Raw genomic sequence first — 20401 nt, 5'->3', positions numbered from 1 at the left:
GTGAGGTGTCTCATTGGTGGCTGTACATAGGAGGGACCAGATAGCATGGAGGTTCTCTGGGAGGACTTCTTGCCAATGAGGGTTGGGGAGGTCCTTGGACTTTAAGGCCAGTAATACTACCTTTCAGACCATGCCCTTCTCTCGTTCCACCTGGCCATTCCATTTGGGGTTATAGCTGGTGGTTCAGCTAGAAGCAATGCCCCTGGACAACAAATAGTGATGCAGCTTGTCACTCATGAAGAATGAAACCCTATCTCTGAGCATGTAGCAGGGGTATCCAAAAATGGTGAATAGGTTGTTCAGAGCCTTTATGATGGTAGCTGCGATCAGGTCTGGGCAGGAGATGGCGAATGGAAACTGCAAGTACTCATTGATGATGTTGAAGTGTATGTAGCGATTCATGGAGGATAGGGGTCCTTTGAAGTCCATACTCAGTCATTCAAAGGGCCGAGTGGCCTTGATCAGGTGTGACTTGTCGGGCTGGTAGAAGTGGGGTTTGCACTCCGAGCATACTTGACAATTTTTGGTCAGCACCCTGACATCTTCAATGGAATAGTGGAGATTTTGGGCCTTGATGAAATGAAAATCAGGGTGATCCCAGGGTAGCAGACGCCATTGTTCCGTGCCTATATCCGGTCTGTCTGTTACTGGCGCATTTCACTCGAGATAGGACATCAGGAGCCTTGTTGAACTTTCTAGGCTGGTAGAGTATGTCATAGTTGTAGGTGGAGAGCTCGTTCTCTACCTCAGGATTTTATCATTTTTGATTGTTGAACATGAAGACAACTGCCGTTGGTCAGTCAGCAGGGTAAAATGCTTACCAGCGAGATAATGCCCCCAGTGCCACACCACTTCAATTATAGCCTGGGCCTCTTTCTCATTGGAGGGGTGTTGGATTTTGGGGCCCTGGAGGGTGTATGGTAAAAAAAACACCACAGGCCCATCTGCCTGGTTAAATTTGGTGACCAGGGCAAAGTCCAATGCATTGCTCTCCACCTGGAACAAGATGGATTAGTTCACTGCGTGCATCATGGCCTTTGCAATGTCAACTTTGATCCTGTCGAATGCCTCATGAGCTTCTGCCAAAAGTGGGAAAGTGGTGGCCCTGATGAGGGGATGGGCCTTCTCCGCATAGCTACGGACCCACTGGGCATAATAAGAGAAAAACCCCAGGCACCTTTTCAGGGCCTTGAGGCAGTGGGGGATAAGGAGTTCTCACAGTGGGTGCATGCGGTTAGGGTCGGGGCTGATGACTCCATTCTTCACAATGCAGTCGAGTATAGCCAGACAGCGTGTGCTGAAGATGCACTTTCCTGTGTTATACGTCAGGTTGAGGCGCTTTCCAATGTGGAGGAATTTTTGGAGGTTCCTGTCATGGTCCTCCTGGTCATGGCCACAGATAGTAACGTTGTTGAGGGATGGGAAAGTGGCCTGCAACCCGTGTACTTCCACCATCTGATCCATATCTATTTGAAAGAGTGACACCCCATTTGTGACCCCAAAAGGGACTCTAAAGAAATGGTACAGTCAGCCGTCCGCCTCGAAGGCGGTGTTTTGGTGGTCCTCAGGGCGAATGGGATGTTGATGGTATGCAGACCTAAGGTCGATGCATGAGGTCGCGTTTTGCGTGATTGGCAAATTAACTGCAAGGGGGTGCCAATTTTAAACTTTGTATTTTTTACCTATTCATTATATGCAATTTTTTTTTTGCCAATTGCTTGAATTACGAATAACAGGGATTTTACTGTATTTTTCTTTAAACCTATATTGAAGTTTAATAATTTTTTAACTGCAATTGTTTTCCTCTTTCTGATGAATTCCCATTGATAGACCCTTTATGGTTTTTGGATATTTGTTTGACATTTAGCATATTTGAGGAGCAGATCTCATTTGATATCCATGTCAAAGTTGTTATCATTTGCACCCAATGAAATATAATTTATTTTCTTTACCAAAACCTGCTGCAATTGTAACATTTCCTGATTATCCTTTCTGGTGTTGTAGAAGGCAAGTGAATCATTTGTGACATGTCACAATAAATATTAGTGAAAAACATGCAATCATTTTCTACATTGAAGAGTTTGTTTTATCTCCTAAAATGCCAGCAGTAAATTTTTTAAAAGGCTCAATGGGATGTTGTTACATCTCCCTTTCCCATTCCCACACTGACCTGTTCATCTTGGCCTTCTCCAGAATGAGGCTAATGTTAAATAAAGGAACAACATCTCATATTCTGTCTGGGCAACAGGCAGGGTGGGTAAAATTCAACTGGACTCTGATAGGGGGTTGTATCAGAGCCCAGCGAGTTAAATCGGCATTGACTCCATGGCAGTGGGAATGGTCAACCTGATACCATTAGTGACGTTAATGCCTGCGTGCATACATCAGTCTCTAGTATTATAAGTAATCTTGAGACGATTTAAAACATGGTACCACACTGATAGCTCCACTGGCCGGACGGTGACAGCTCTGTCAGCCAGTAGGGCTGTCAGTGTGCAGTCAGTGGAGCTGTCAGCATGTTCCTGTGCTTTAAATCATCTCGATTATTTATAATACAAATCAATGTAAAACTATATAAATAGTTGTTAAACTCGACTGCTTAGAGAATAATGACAGGCTCGTCTGGTCTGTGGGTTTGTCCTAAGTTTGAACAGTCAAACAGCCCACTATGGTAGATTTTCCCATGGTCGTTTATACATTGAGCACGTATGTGCTTTATTCCTGCTATGGTTTCACTGCCCTGCAAATACATAGCACATCACTGGTGACATTACAGCTAGAAGTTGGGCCCCCCTCTCTTAGATTCGTGAATTACACATTTACCAGGTGATTTATGGTCCCATGTGAAAAGCTTACCAGGTACTGCAACCCGGGTCATTTACTTGCCTTTTTGGAGGATTGGCAGTGTGAAAGGAGCTACAGACAAACAATGCATATGCAGAACAAGTATTCATCTATACAAATAAATAAATACTGCTAGTGTGAGCAGTTCCTTTGGTCATTCACCATTCTCACTGCCTGTAGGAAGGTGCTGTTCCTCAGCCTGGTGGGGCTGGCTCTGATACAGCTATATCACTTTCCCAAGGGAAGTTGCTGAAAGATGCTGTTTGCAGAGTGGAAAGGGCCCTCAAGGATTTTGCTCGCCATTTTCAGGAAACAATACCAGTAGATCAGATCGATGGGTGGGAGGGGGGCACGCGTGTGTAATGAGGGAGTCTCCATTGATCTCCTCTACCACTCATTATGATTGACCTCTGATCCATTTCCGTACCACACTGTGATGCAGCCAGCCAGGATGCTCTCGAATGATGAGATAAAGGTGCTGGTAGCCTTGACCACTTCAGTCTTCTTAGGAAGTGCAGTGGCTGTTGCGCATTCCTGACAAGCGAGGAGATGTTGTGTGTCCACGATAGGTCACTAGTCAAGTGAACCCCAAGGAACTCTCTCCACTACAGAATTGTTAAGACTCTGTAGGAAGCTGCCATCAAGAAGTTCTCAAGGATAAAAACCGCCCTCACAGTTTACTGTGTTTATCTCCATTTTACCAACTTGCTGCCGGTTAACTAATTAGGTACTAGCACCATATATTCACCTTTAGAAAGAAGTGTCACAGTGATTTTCAATACAATATAAAATTATCCACATTTTTCCTAATTCGGTATTTTATAACTCTCCAGGAGATGGTTCTCTGTTCTCTGAGGACACCTTACACTTTACAATTATATTAACTGACCATTGATTAACAAGAAATCCACCTGGCTTAATAAGTATTGTAGGGCTTCATCAACAGCTGAATTTCATCCTCTTTCAACTTTTAACCTCACTACTTGGAATATCCTCTCACTACTGGTAATATGAAGGGTAGCATGGTTTTAACATAGTGGTTAGCGCAATGCTGTTACAGTGGCAGAGATCGGGAGTTGGGTTCGAATCCCACACTGTCTGTAAGGAGTTTGTACGCTTCCCCTGTGTAGTGTGGGTTTTCCCTGGGTCCACTGGTTTCCACCCACTGTTCAAAATGTAATTGAGTGGCATGGGCTTGTGAACCGAAAAAACCTGTTACTGTGCTGTATGTCTAAAAAAAATTACACTGTGAGTTAATTAAAGGACAGATTTGGTTGGCTGGATCAGATGTTTAACTTTGTGCATGCATTCTGAAAGTATTTGAGATCTAAGATGCAGAGAATTGGATTTCAACATTCTGTTATTGGCAAATGTTGATCAGTGGTTACCTTCAAGAATCATTTCCAGTTTTTGAATTATAAATAGCTTGAATTTGGGGAGCAAATTATTTATTTACCTCTGAGATACAAGGTGCAGTGAATCATGAATTGTAATCTCAGATGATCAATTAAACTGTATCTATTATTACTTAATGCAGCAAAATATTAGAAATGAATTTCTCTTTTAACTCAAAAGTTTAATAGTTTTCTATTAAGTATTTGGTTATGATCACCATTACTGAAACAATTTAAATAGTTTGTTTTGTTTGCAAGATAAAGATGGTGAGGACCTCTCGTCAGTTTAATCGAAAGCCAGCACATACATGATGCACAATAATGATGGGGTTAGATTCTATTATCTTATCATGTTATATCAATGCAATCAAAAAGAAACACTCTGCCAAACACTTTTGCAAAGAAAACATCATCCCGTTTTAATTGTCAATGAATATGTGATTCCTGACTGAGACAAATTTTAGGGGCTGTGTAAAAATTGATGGAAAGTTGACTTGATCGATGAGTTGGAAAATTTCTCAGATGTTTGTGAAGGTTTTAAGAAAATTAATTCAATCAGTGTCAATTGAGGTTTTTTTGTGGATGCAAGCAATTTTGAATTTAGTGGAGAGATATTGACAATTTTACTTCATAAAATCTCAAGATTGTTTGGTAAAATGCAAATCATTTGATAATGTTGGGATTATATTGCATTTAGGGCTAAAGTGAAGGAGAGAAATCAATAAATTTATGGTCCAGATATGGACAGGCAGCTAACTAGCCAAATTGGTGAAACTATATGATGAATTAAAGCTTCTCCACTAATTCAAAAGATCATCTAATCTTTAAATAATTTTGGTGGTGAAATTTGTCTCGGGAATAAACCTGATCTTCCATCTAAGTTTACCCAAATGCCTGACATGAACTTCTCCATTTTGTTTATTGTCCGTTGCAGAAAAAAACCCATAAATGATATAATAAATCATGTCAAGAATGCAATGAAAGTCATGGACTAGACCAGAATATTAAAGCCCTCTGAAGGCCTTTCTGCTCTGACAAGAATGGTTGCTGTCAGGAGGTGATGACTGAGGGAGCAGAGGGAAACCAGAAGTAACAAATTGCAGAGTAAGTCAGTTTATCACTAAAAACAACCAAATGAAATTAAACATTTGGAGTTTGTAAGAACTCTGGGGAATAAAGCTCTTGTTTTTATCTTAACACTCAAAGTAAATGAAAAGGAAGCATGTTTTTGAAATTCATCACTGAAACACATGGTTATGAGCAATACTCACAAATGAAAAACAGTCAGAGAATAAAGATATCCCCAGCTTTCAATTTGGAATGTATTCTTTCTTCTACTGCAATTTCTTGCATTGAAACTTTGTCATCTGGAACCTGATAAGGTAATGAGCTTCAGAATAAAGTATTTATCAGTTCATTACAAACTAAAGAAACATTGGTTCCACTAGTAGTCATACAATACACAGGACTTCATGGCCCCAGTCAGTCTGCCATTTATATTTCAGACAGCTTACTTCAGAGATAATATAAAAAACAGAATTTCTGACAATGAGAGTACAATTACTCAATTGTATTTCAATAAAAAGTGTTGGTTACAAATTTACAATGGGTTCAAATATACTCAATTTTTCCTTTAACCTCCATTTGAAGTACTTGTATTAGGTCAGAGTTTACTTGCATTTGCATCCTGACAGGAAACCTACTAAACTGAATTGAATTGATTGTCATCTCCTAGTGAAAATCATTGCTTTACGTATATCCAGCAAATTAACCATGTGCCCCTTACCAATGTCTATAGATGCACCATACAAACTATCCTGTCTAGATGCATCACATCTTGGTGGGAGAACTGCTCTCCCCAAGACCGGAAGAAATAGCAGTTGTGAATGGAGCTCAGGCCATCACACAAACCAACCTCCCCTCTATCGATTCAGTCTCCACCTTTTGCTGTCTTGGGAAAGCATGCAGCACATAAAAGGGAGCATTTCACCCATCACTCTCTACTCCCTTCACCTGTCAAGCAGAAGACGCACATCTCCAGATTCAAGGACAACTTTTTATCCTACTGTTATCAGACTCTTGAATTGACCTTTCATTCAACAAAGATGTTGCCACACACTTTATCTATACTTTTCCCTTTAACCTCTATGTGATTTTTCCATGCACCTTTGTTTTTATTCCCTCAGTTCTATATATAGATTGACCGGATAATGCTAAAAACAAATTTTCTCACTGTATTTGGCAATGAACAATTCAATTCAATTTACATGATAGGCTTCACCTTGTTAAGTCTGAGTACTTGGAATGCTGCATTTTGTCAGAGCTAATGGCATCCAGGACCTAGAGCATTCAGCTTGCTTGAAAGTGGAGGTAAGATTTCTAAAACTCCATGATAGAGTAAAACTCAGATAATGCACAGCCTATTGTTCAGAAATCATGATGGGTTCTCATCTATCCTACCAGGTTTCTGCTCTCCTTTGGTGTGACTTAGTTTCTTGTACTCTCTTAAAAATCCTCTGATACTGCCTCCTACTGATTCCTGGGTATCAACTTCTCTGAGGATCTGATTGCGGCCTCCATGTCGATGCAATCATGAAGAAGGCTTGCCAGTGGAAAAACATTGTGAGGAGTTTGAGGAGATTTGGTATGTCACCAAACACTCTCCAAAATTTCCACAACAATCTGCCTAGTATGGAGATACCAATGAACAGGATAGGAGGAAAAAAATCTCTAGAGAGTTGTTAACTCAGCCAGCGACATCACAGGCACCATCGACAGACATGTAAGTATTGGAGTGTGACACAGCTAAAATGGTTGACTACTGCTAGGTCTCTGATACTGGTGCAAAGGTGCTCAGTGAAGCGATTTCCAAATTAGCACCCAGTCTCTCTGATGTAGAGAAAGCCACAAGGGGAGCACCAGATGCAGTAAATCATTCCTGTAGATATACAAGTGAAGTGTTGCTTGTCTTGACAGGCCTGTTTTGAGCCACGGACTGAGGTTAGGGAGGCAGTAAGGATACAAGAGTGGCACTTCCTGCGGCTACAGGGAAAGGTAGGGGGGAGGAGAATTGGGGCAGAGAGATGAGTGCATGAGGCAATCACAGAGGGAGCAGTCCCTACAGAAGGAAGAGTCCGGTGGTGGGAACCTGTTGTAAATGCCAGAAATTCCGTAGCATAATATTTTGGATGAAGAGTTGGTTGTATGGTAGATAAGGATGAGGGAGATTCTATGTTTGTGGTGTCTGGGGGAAAAGGGGGCCAAGGCAGGTCAGCAGGAAATGGAAGAGATGTAGGTGAGGGCTGAGGTGATGGAGGTGAAGGGGAAGCCATGTTTGTGGAAGAGAAGATGACTTGACTTTCAGTTGCCTTGTCAATGAAACACTGATTGCTGTGAAATTTCCTCCCCTCCATTAACTCCATCTACACCTCCAACAACCAACATACTGAAAAATCCATCACACCCAAAACACACTTTTTTCTCCCTCCAGCCATTGTGGCAAAGGTACAAGAATGTGAAACCATGCACCACAGATATTTTCTTCCCTGCAGCCATCAGACTCCTGGAAAAAACCTTCACAACAGAGCTTTCATCTGCCCTATGTACTAATTAATTGTCCTCATGCTCTTCTACTTTGTATAGCTATATGCACATTGGAGCTAGCTTGCTAGACTGTTTGCAAAAGAACCCTTCTCACTTTATCAGGCGTGATGTGACAATAACTGAAATTTTAATCTGAAGCAAGCCAACTTGTCAAGGGGTCTCAGTCAAATAGCATAAAATGCTGCTGGAACGATAAGAGAAAAAGTGTTGTGGATTGAGAAGGGGGAGCATGATGCTTCCCTGTGCCTGGATCCCAATCAAAGTGGCAGTTTCCTCAAGCCTTTGTGAGCTATGGGCCCATCAAGAGCTAATGTTCACAGCAATATGTACTGAGGTGAATGATATGGAGATCCGGGATTGTTGTCAATGGTTCTGTGGTTAAAAATGGAACACTGAAAACTGAACTGGGCTGAGGAAGTAAGCAAATCATTAATCTCCAAATGGACAACCTTTCATTAAAATTCCTTTGCTAATGTTGCCACGTTTGAGATCAATTTGACTGTAATATATAAACTCGTGCCATGGGTCACAATTTTGACTCCCAATGTGTTAGTGAACATGGAAATAGCTGTTGCACACAGAATGATATCCAATGTCCAGAAAACATCAAGGAAAAAGGTTAAATTGTGCCAAGCCAACTTCCTTCATGTCAAGATGCACCTTGACTTAGATGGACATATTGCTCATGAATGATATGGGCACAAAGTTCTATTTTTGACACAATAATAATGAATATTTCTTGTCTCCACCACCTGACATTTGTAAAGGCAAATGTTTTTAACACTCAGATCATTTTTGAAATACTGTAGAGAAAGTAATACAGACATTAATAACTCTGAGAGGCAAGTATTTCTTAATATCCAAAGTAATTCTTCCCTTTATATTATAGCCATGCTTCCCTTGTTGCAATTGTCAATTAATTCCAAATAACATCCAAATGCATAGGGTCTTAACCCAACATCACTGAAAAGTAATTTTTACCACACATGTTAGGTTGCCAGTTGTAAACATACAATCTCAGGAGAGGGAGCAAAGTCCACACCCCTGTCCTCATTATCAGTGCTGAAAATGAAAGTGTAGATGGCTTCGTTCATAGGAATAAATATTTCCAATGGTCAGCGATGAGCACATCGTGCAACAATCAAGGAAGCACACCAGTGCTTCTTGTTTCTTCAGAGACTAAGGAAGTTCGGTATGCCCTGCTGTCCTTCAACAACATCAAAACGTTCACCATCAAAAGCATACCACTTGGAACATCACAGTGTGGTATGGGAAGTACTCTGCTTGAGATAGGGAGACGCTACAGAAAATAGTGAATGTAGCTCAAAACATAAAGAAAACTTCCTTCCCATCCATGGACTCCATCTGTATCTCCTGTTGCCTAGGAAAGATGGCCAACAGACTGAAAGGGACACCATCTCCAGAGAAACTCTTTTGTCTGTCTCTTAGAAGACTTAAGAGTGCAAAAGTACACACGAACCAGCTTAAAGACAGTTTCTTCCCTGCAGTCATCAGGCTCCGATGAACCCCATAACAGTGCTATTATATCACACATATTTGATGCTAATTGATCTTCATTTTCATTGTAATCTTTTACTCTGTAAATCGTGCTCTATTCACAATGGTGTGTAATGCTGGAGATAACCTGTTAGTCTGTTCACAGAAGTACTCTTTTCACTATACCAGACATTTTGTGATGAATAAACCTAAACTTGAAAACTTAAACTTCTTCCTATTATTTTTTCTGATAACTCATTTCCATAATATCCATTTATATTCTTCTATTTCAGTTACATTACAAAGTGTCTTGTATCTATTTTTCAAGAACTTACTGATTTTGCAGAATTACCTTAAAATGTTTAAATCTAATGTCTTTCTTTCTTGCCTGCAAATCTACCCTGGGAAAATAAAAGACTGAGCATGTATTGCATTTGTTTAGGACAATTTTCATTTTCATATATTTATAAAATTGTAGCGACTACTCCAGTAGAGCTACTAAATCAATCCACAAGACACAGTGGTTAGTCAGCAAAGACTATTTACTCAAACTTGCCTCCTCTTTTGTATCACTTCTGGCCTGGATACTTGAAACCGGAAATGATGTTATCATGTGCCTGTGATGCACCCGAAGTCGAAGACGATGGGAGCCCCAAGCCATCTTGTAGGTGATTTCCTAACTCCCTAGTCCACTGTGATTTGGCCCACAGTGCTGCACGGCCTTTCGGCCAGCTATGTGAGAGGCGATTCAGCCTGTGGCGCTGCGTGGTTGTTCAGTCAACTATAAAGGTGGTGGTTTGGCCCACTGTGTTTCGCAGTCACTCGGCCCACGACAAAATAATTATACTTGGTGAGGAAAATTTTGATTCGTCCAAAAGTAACATTTACAGTTTGATGAAGGGAAGTGTGAAACCTCAATTTAAAGCATGAAGTGAATTGGCAGAGACTCTACCTTTTGAGCATTCCTTACAGAATATCTCCACAATGTAGCCTGAAGATGATGTAAGTTCTAACTTAAGGCATTCTGATGATAGATATTATTCTCTCTCTCAAGTGTGGACAAGAAAATACAGGCAGGTTATAATTTAGATTTGGTCAAAAATGAATATTTAGTTGATTTTAACAAGCACAAAAATGTCAAGTTGTTTACACTGTCGTAAAATGATCAAAGCTGCTGATATGATCATCATTTCCTCTGGATTATTCTATTCCTCAGCCAACTTCCTGAAATTCATGATTACAGCTTGCCATTATCTAATCTTCATGCATCCCTGAATGTGAAACCTACAGAGCTTTTTATATACATCTGATTTTTTATGCCTTGTATAATCTTAAGATCTTTTCAACCACAGCAACTTCGAAATAGATTCTCTTCACGGATGGAATACAAATGAGCAGCTGGCAGTAGTAACCCAAATTTGCCCAGAGGTCTCCAGGGAAGGCCTGGTTGATTTTTTTTAAATTTTTTAAATTTTTCACATGATGAATATAAACCTTGTCATTTTCTACCCCCTCCCTTCCCTCCCTCCTTCCCACTCCCTCCCTACCCACTAAACGCTCAACATATACAATAAACCCATTAAACAATGTCATCACACAATAAAAATAAACAAGAAAATTGTGTCATCTTGCACACTGAATCAGTTCATTTCATCTTCTCATTCTATCATTTTAAGGGGTGGAGGTCTGCGGTAGGCCCTCTCTGTTGTGTCCCATCTACGGTTCCCAAATTTATTTGAATACTGTGACTTTATTTTTTAAATTATGTTTTTTTTTCCAATGGAATACATTTATCCATTTCTATGTACCATTGCTGTACTCTCAGGCTCTCTTCTGATTTCCAGTTTGACATTATACATTTTTTTGCTACAGCTAAGGCTATCATAATAAATCTTTTTTGTGCTTCATCCAATTCGAGGCCTAATTCTTTACTTCTTATATTACTTAGAAGAAAGATCTCTGGATTTTTTGGTATGTTGCTTTTTGTGATTTTATTTAATACCTGATTTAGATCTTCCCAAAACTTTTCCACTTTCTCACATGCCCAAATTGCATGTACTGTTGTTCTCATTTCCTTCTTACAGTGAAAACATCTATCTGATACTGTTGGGTCCCATTTATTTAACTTTTGGGTCGTGATATATAGCCTGTGTAACCAATTATATTGTATCATGTGTAACATAGTGTTTATTGTATTTCTCATAGTTCCGGAGCATAGCTTTTCCCATTTTTCATTTTTTATCTTTACATTTAGATCTTGTTCCCACTTTTGTTTGGGTTTACAGCTTATTTCATAATTTTCCTTCTCTTGCAGCTTGATGTACATGTTTGTTATAAATCTTTTAATTATCATTGTGTCTGTAATCACATATTCAAAGCCGCTTCCTTCTGGTAACCTCAGCCTGCTTCCCAATTTGTCCTTTAAGTAGGTTTTCAGTTGGTAGTATGCAAACATTGTACCATGAGTTATATCATATTTGTACTTCATTTGTTCAAAAGATAATAAATTATTTCCCAAAAAACAATTTTCTATTCTTTTGATCCCTTTTCTCTCCCATTCTCTAAAGGAAAGGTTATCTATTGTGAAAGGGATTAGTTGATTTTACGTCAATAATAATTTTGGAAGTTGATAATTTGTTTTTTTCCTTTCTATGTGAATTTTCTTCCAAATGTTGAGCAGATGGAGCAGTACTGGTGAACTTCCATGTTGCACCAGTTTTTCATCACACTTATAAAGTATATGTTCTTGTACCTTCTCCCCTATTTTATCTAGCTCTAACCTGGTCCAATCTGGTTTTTCCCTTGTTTGATAAAAATTTGATAGATGTCTTAATTGTGCTGCTCCTTAATAATTCATAAAGTTTGGTAGCTATAAGCCCCCTTGTTTGTACCATTCTGTTAATTTATCTAGCGCTATCCTCGGTTTCCCCTCTTTTCTTAAGAATTTCCTTATTATTTTCTTTAGCTCATTGAAGAATTTCTCTGTTAAGGGAATTGGTAACGATTGAAATAGGTATTGTATCCTTGGGAAGATATTCATTTTAATGCAATTTACCCTTCCTATCAGTGTTAGTGGTAAATCTTTCCGATGTTCTAAGTCATCTTGTAATTTCTTCATTAATGGCTGATAATTTACTTTTTATAGATGGCCTAAATTATTATCTAGTCTAATACCTAGGTATTGGATTGCTTGTGTTTGCCATTTAAATGGTGATTCTTTCTTAAACTTTGTGAAATCCGCATTATTCTTTGGCAATGCTTCACTTTTATTTGCGTTGATCTTGTACCCCGATATTTCTCCATATTCCTTCAATTTCTCATGTAATTCTTTTGTTTATAATTCTGGTTCTGTTAAGTATGCAAATAGACTGATTTTATATTCCTTCTCTTTCATTTTTATCCCTTTTATTTTATTTTCTGTTCTTATCAGTTCTGCAAAGGGTTCTATAGCTAAAGCAAACAGTGATGGAGATAGTGGATATCCCTGCCTAGTTGACCTCCTTAATTTAAATTGGTTTGATATATATCCATTTACTGTCACCTTTGCCAATATTCCCTTATATAATGCTTTAATCCAATTAATATATTTCTCTAGTAGGTTGAACCTCTGTAGTACTTTGAATAAATAATTTCATTCTACCCTGTCAAAGGCTTTCTCTGCATATAAAGCAACTGCCACTGTTGGCATCTTATTTCCTTGTACTGCATAGATTAAGTTAATGAACTTACAGATAATGTCCGTTGTTCATCTTTTTTGAATAAATCCAGTTTGATCTAGTTTTACTATTTTTTGGTACACAGTCGACCAATCTGTTTGCTAATAGTTTTGCTAGTATCTTATAATCTGAGTTAAGTAGAGATATTGGTCTATCTGATGCTGGTGTTGGTGAATCTTTCCCCATCTTTGGTATTACTGTAATTATTGCTGTTTTACATGAATCTGGCATTTTGTGTTTCTTCAATCTGGTTCTTTACTTCCAGGAGAGGAGGAATTAATAAGTCTTTAAATGTTTTATAGAATTCTATTGTGAGTCCATCCTCTCCATGTGTTTTATTGTTTGGTAGCTTTTTTAATATATCCTGTATTTCCTCTATTTCAAATGTTTTTATCAGTTTGTTTTGCTCCTCTTCTTGCAAGTTCGGTAGTTCAATTTTAGCTAGAAACTCATCTATTTTGTCTTCTTTCCCTTCGTTCTCAGTTCGGTATAATTGCTCGTAGAACTCCTTGATGGTTTCATTGATCTCTGTTGGGTTATATGTAATTTGTTTGTCCTTTTTCCTTGATGCCAATACTGTTTTAGCTTGTTCTGTTTTAAGCTGCCAAGCTAATATTTTGTGCGTTTTTTTCTCCTAGCTCATAATGCTTCTGCTTTGTCTTCATTATGTTCTTCTCCACCTTATACGTTTGTAGTGTTTCGTATATTTTTTTGTCCGCCAATTCTCTTTTTGTTGTATCTTCCCTTGTTGCTAGGTTTTTTTCTATACTTATTATTTCCCTTTCCAGCTGTTCTATTTTCCAATTGTAGTCTTTCTTCATCTTAGTTACATAACTTATTATCTGCCCTCTGATGAAGGCTTTCATTGCATCCCATAATATAAATTTATCTTTCACTGATTCCGTATCTATTTCAAAGTACATTTTAATTTGGCGATCAATGAATTCTCTAAAATCCTGTCTTTTAAGTAGCACGGAGTTTAATCTCCATTTATACTTTCTTGGTGGGATGTCCTCCAGTTCTATTGCTAATAACAAGGGTGAGTGATCCAATAACAATCTAGCTTTATATTCCGTTTTTCTAACTCTCCCTTGGATATGGGCTGACAACAGGAACAGGTCAATCCTTGAGAATGTCTTATGTCTACTCGAATAATTTGAGTATTCCTTCTCCTTTGGGTGTTGTCTCCTCCATATATCCAGAAGTTGCATTTCCTGCATTGATTTAACCATAAATTTGGCTACTTTCTGCTAGTCTTTTGCCCAGTTTTATCCATCTTTGAATCCAATCCTCCTATCAATATATTCACCTGTGTATCTACAATCTTCAAAAAGATACCTTCCATAAACTTGTTGATCCTCTTCATTAGGTGCATATATGACCAAATTCCAGAATTTTGAATCATATCTGACATTTTATCATTACATACCTCCCTGCTGGATCTATTATTTCCTCCTCTATTTTGATTGGCACATTTTTATTGATTAACATAGCTATACCTCTGCCTTTTGAGTTATATGATGCTGCCGTTACATGCCCTACCCAGCCTCTCCTTCATTTCTTGTGCTCCACTTCAGTTAGATGTGTTTTCTGCATGAATGCTATATCATTTTTTTCTTTTTTCAATAAATTTAATGACCTCTTCCTTTTGATTTGGTTATGTATTCCATTAATATTTATAGTCATATAGTTCAACATGGCCATTTCATACTTTGTTTACATCTCATTTTTGCTTCCTCATCACCACCTTTTCCCTTTTTCCCCATTTCCATTTCTCAGTTTTCTTTTTTTGAATGCACTGCATGACAACACTTCTAAAACATAAAATACTTCAACCATTCCCTCATCTAAAATTCCCTTAACCCCATGTGTCCCCCCTCCCCCTCTCTGAGTTGCCCCTTGTCCTTTGCTGGGCAACCACAACTACCCTCTCCATTCGGACTGTGAACCCGTTCGCAAGCATCAACTTATTTCGCAGTGACTGTTATTCTCTCCCACCCAACCCCCTCCAGAAAAGACTTTTATCTTCACATTACAACAAAACTCCCCCTCATTTCTTCTCTTTCTCTTTTTGTTTTATTTATTTATTATTAATTTTTTTAACCCCTCTTCTTTTTCCCCCCTTCTCCCTTACTTCCCTTTTCTTCCCTCCCTTAGTTCTCACTTATACATTATTTTTTACTTTATATGTAGTTCGTCGTCATTCTTTGTTCTTGTTACATCTCTTCATCTCTCTTTCTGTCTTGCAGGCGTTCTGCAAATTCTCGTGCTTTCTCCGGATCCGAGAACAGTCTGTTTTGCTGCCCCGGGATAACTATTTTAAGCACCGTTGGATATCTTAACATAAATTTATAGCCTTTCTTCCATAGGATTGATTTTGCTGCATTAAACTTCTTAGGCCTGGTTGATGTTGAGCAGTAATTTCAGGGGCAGATGGCCAGACATCAGTATGTGCAAAATACCCTGTGTCAGTTCACTAACATTGGGTAACTGTATAATAGGACGACCCAGCCAGCAGTCCTGAAAGGAAGGCGAGATCCACAATGGGTTGAGGAACCATGTGGAGATCTGGCATTTTGGTGGTGAGGCCAATTGATCTTGCAGAGTTTAAAAGAGTACTCCAATTCCTCAAAAATAAAGTGTCCTTCAAATGAGCCACCAACAGAGACGGAATGCAGTGAGCTGTGCTCACTTAATAGATTAGGTCTTATGTGACTCATAGGACACATTTTCATACCAAGTTGAGGCTTCAGGTTACACAGTGGCAGGTCTAGAGCACATGATGACAGGGAGAGTTGGGTGGGATATCACCCCTTTCATGCATCACCTTACTCGAGCTTCATTCTTTCTGGACCATCAGACAATCTCATTGCACAAGAGGACTATTTCACAAATGATACTTTTTTGTAGTTAAATCTGCACGCAGCAGTGAAAATACTGTATAATGGTAATACTGTATCATGTAGTGCAGTCTTACAAATAAAACTGATTTTATTTTAATGAAGAGAAGCCTAGTTTCAAGGAGATACAAGGTACATATGTGTTTGTGACTGACCCATCTGTTAAAGTACCCCGACCTGTAATCAGAGGTGATTACTTCTGAATCTAAGCTACTGAGTGATCTGGGGTCACAACTAACTCTTGCAATTGCACAGCACAGATCACTAACTACCTGAAAAAAACCATGAATGAAATCAGTAACTTGGTTGCTTGGCCAAGCATTTTTGTTTCATATTTCTATTTTACTGGGAGATAGCCAACATGAACCCAGTTAACTATCTCACATTTCTATCTTTGCATCAATGGATAAAGAATTTGGAGAATTTCATTTGTTACTTGTAACAACAGACATAGATTAATTACAATATTATTTGTTTGAAGAATGTTTAATTTTCTTCCAGTGTTCAATTATTTTAATCAATATGCTCTGATCTGTAGGTGTTTAGATTATAATATCAACAAGCAATGTTGAAGCTGTAGACCCAGAGCATCATTCACCAGGAATTTGCTGGGACATTAATGCCAAATGGCTTGTCGTGTTCTTTACTCAGAAGGTTGTAAACATTTTGGAATTCTATACCTAGAGACCTGTGTTTGTTCAGTCTTTGAATATAATTGAGGCTTAGATTGGAATACTTTTGGACATCAAGAAAATTGAGAGGTAAATTGTTCAAATAGAAGATTAGTTGCAATAGTTAATGTAAAAAAGAGAAGTGAAATTTCTCCAGCTGCTTCTGTTTATTTGGTAACCAACTGAGAAATAAGTCGAGGCAAATCAAATATACAGGAGAGAAGGGAAGAAAACGGAATAGGTTCATTAAAACAAGCATGTAAAGTGATGTGATTTTAATAAAGATTAAAAAATGAAAAAAAAACATAAAAGATTTAACCCGTGCCGATGAGGTGGACTGAGGTTAAGATGCAATGGAAATTTGTATTAAGTTAACAATGTGTGCCGGTCATCATGGCCTTTCCTCCCTGCATTGTTTTAACTTGTTCCTAGATACATAGCCCTATCCAGTGGACAAGGCCCGCAATTTAAATAAAAACACACAGTAAATGCTGGAAGAACTCAGCTGGTCTCACACCATCTAATGGAGGTAAAGATATATTACTGCTGCTTTGGGCCTGAGCCTTTCTTCAAGGTATAAGCAAAAAGCAGACAGACCATCACAGTGTCTGCAGACTTCCATGCTTCACCACAACTTAACTCACAATGTAACCCCTCAATTATATCATCAGATCCGCTCAAAATTTAACCTTGGACTTTGCTATTGCCTGATTGATCTCCAAGAATTTGCTATCAAAACCAGAATTAATAAGCTAAGAAGAAATATGGTGGTCTATTTAGATTAGGAAGGGCAAAAGAAAAAACAGAGATTTATCCCTTTCAGTCTGGGCTATCTCCTTGTCAGCTTGAGGACTTTTTCAACCCTCCTCAATTCCTAATTCCCTCATCAGGGTACATTTTTAGAAGCGCTCACTGCCACCTGTTTTCTTCATCCCATCCTCTGGATGCCCCCTCAGTACCATTTCCATCCCTACTCATTTGACAAGTTATGACTCCTCCTTATCAGTTTATGATACTGGATTTGCACTGGTGTCAAAGTTCAGCTTTTAAATGAGTCAATCGTTAAAATCTCCCAGGAATCTTATTCCAAGGACTGATAGGAGGAAAGGAGATTGGTCCCTGATACCTACTCTGAACTAAAATAATGATTTTTTTTTAAAGGTATAGGAAGATCAGCCATTCTCAACCTTTTTTAGGGTGTGGGAGGACTCTGCTCAAAGTTTATGGAAACCCCTTCCTTGTGAAGCAGTCATGTTTGGTTAATTTCTTTTGTATTTATCTCTTACCTATACTGACTACACAATCAAAAAAACTTTTATTGAGTTTAATCTATGGCCCACCTTGTATGTGCTGTGGACCCCATTGGGAAGACAGTGTGGTCTTCAGCACAGGGAAAGAGCAAAAAAAATGACAATATTTAAAAATGTTTACTTAAAACATGCAGTCAACCAAAAGTTGCTTGTGTTACAAAAGCAACCAAAAATGTTTTTTCCTGTCTCTAACTCTTCATGTATTTCCTCTTGAAAATTAATCCTGTCTAGTCTTTTGCATTCTTAGTGTTCCCCTACATTTTTGCCACTAGGTTGAAATGAAAAGCTCATTAAAAACAATTTAGATTCTGTTGTTGAAAGCTCCAAACGTAAACTGTCTTGATGCAAAATGTCTTCTGACATAGTGGGTCAATTATTTTCTTAACTAATCCATTGAGTATGATGGTAACCACAAGAACTAAAATGTATTCATCTTGAATTTGATTTTGTGAAGGTTGTGGTGAGACATTTTCTTGATCTGCTGCAAATTCTGTGATAAAGTCACTTCTGTAGTGAAGACGATAAGGACTTCCAGACGGTAGACCAAGAACAGGATAGTGTGTGGCCTGGAGGGAAATCCTGAGGTGTCTTGTTTGTCACATTTGTGGCCCAAAATGTGAAGTTAATAAAACATCGAACACAAGTTTTATCAGGTAAACTTCTCAGTATCTTTATTCTCCAGTTTCCTTTGTTCTCCTGCTTGTGCTCTTATCTCTCTCTCATACCACGTGACTTCCGGCTCATCTCATACATATTCATTATCATGACATTGTTCTCTTGCGCCTTCTGCTTTAGATCTTCTAATGATAGATATTAAAGAGACCTTGACTTGTTACTATAATATATCAGTTAATTGATACACACTGTAGCGATGGTTCCCAGGAGGAGGTGGAAACCTAGAAGTCGAGCTATGAGAGGAGAGGGCCATTCAGCCTTTTAAGTTTGCTCCATCATTCAATATGATCGTCACTGATAACATCTGTCTCCCTGCAAAGTGTAACATCACAGAGCCAGACTGGCTGTTTCTGAGCTGTGAAACACAAAAGTCTGTAGATGCTGTGATTGTAGTCAAAAACACAGAAATACTGCAGGAGCTCACTAGGTCCAGCAGCATCCATAGGGAGTAAGGATATATAACTGACTTTTCAGTCCTGAGCCCTTCTTCAAGGTATAATTAAAAAGCAGGCATGTATCTGAATCAAAAGAAAGGTCGGGGGAGGAGTACAGACCAACAGACAAAAGGTATTAATTGGAAATGGTCAGGACGAGAGAGGAAAGGCAAGACTTGATTGAGGAAGGAAGAGCTGTGGAAAAACAGACAAAGCAACAAGGGAAGAGAGAGAGAGAGGGAGAAAGAAAAAGAGATATAGGGAGAGTTGGTTGGTTGAGGGGGGGGTGATGGGGGTTAACAGAAGCCAGAGAAATTGATGTTAATGCCTTTCAGTTGGAGGGTGCCCAAATGGAACATGAGGTGTTGTTCCTCCAATTTCCATATGGTTTCAGTCTGGCAGTGCATGAATCCATGGGCAGATATGCCGCAAGGGCATGCGGCGGGAAAATGAAATGGGTGGCAGTTGGGAGATCCCCACTTTTGTGGCAGCCAGAGCCAAGATGCTCAACGAAGAAAACTCCCAGCCTCAGTCTCTCTGATCTAGAGGAGAACACCACCATAGCACAGGATGCAGTAGGTGACACCTGCAGATTCACATTTCTGTGTTGTAACTCTGTGACTTTGTGACCAATCATTTATTTTTAACCTCTCCCTTTGTTTTTTTTAAAGCTGATTGTGTCCAGAAACCAACTAACTCTATCTTACTATATTCAGCACCTTCACTTTTGCTGTCTTGTGTAATGGAGAATTCACAGGTTCACTAATTTTGCGTGAAAGAATTTCTTTCTTAACTATCCCGAGAGAGTGTCCTTTCATCATAGAACTCACAATCCTCATCTCAGCCAGGGGAAAAATCCTCTCCACACCCATTCTGTCAGAACAATGCAGTTTGATAAGATCCCTTCATATCCTTCTAAGTTCTAGTGAATGTAACAACCCTGTCTACCCACTACATTCCTGTAAGTCCAGGGATCCATCTAAGAAGCCATCACTCCAATCTGTCTATAACTAGTTTATCTTTTCTTTGGGAAGGAGATCAAAACTACATGCAATATTCCAAATGTGGTCAAACAATTTTCTGACTAATTGTAGAAAAACATCCTTTGCTCAAAATATCTTACATCAAAAGCCAAGATGGAATTTGGCATTTGTTATTTGCTGATGATTGATGTAATTGATGGAATTGCAACTGACTGGACTGCCATTGCTGAGTGAATATTATAGGTACCTGTACCAATGTATGCTGGATCTGCTGTGAAGGAAGTTTGAATGTTCTTCTCCTAAGATATTCTTTCTGGGTTGAGGATCATTTCTTTCCTACCCTGACTTTTTTTTTGTGTTATAAGGTGTTAATA

The sequence above is a fragment of the Narcine bancroftii genome, chromosome 9 (genome assembly GCF_036971445.1).
Source record: "Narcine bancroftii isolate sNarBan1 chromosome 9, sNarBan1.hap1, whole genome shotgun sequence".
In the NCBI taxonomy this organism is placed as follows: Eukaryota; Metazoa; Chordata; class Chondrichthyes; order Torpediniformes; family Narcinidae; genus Narcine; species Narcine bancroftii.
The sequence above is the reverse complement of the archived record's forward strand: the minus strand, read 5'-3'. Positions refer to the sequence as shown.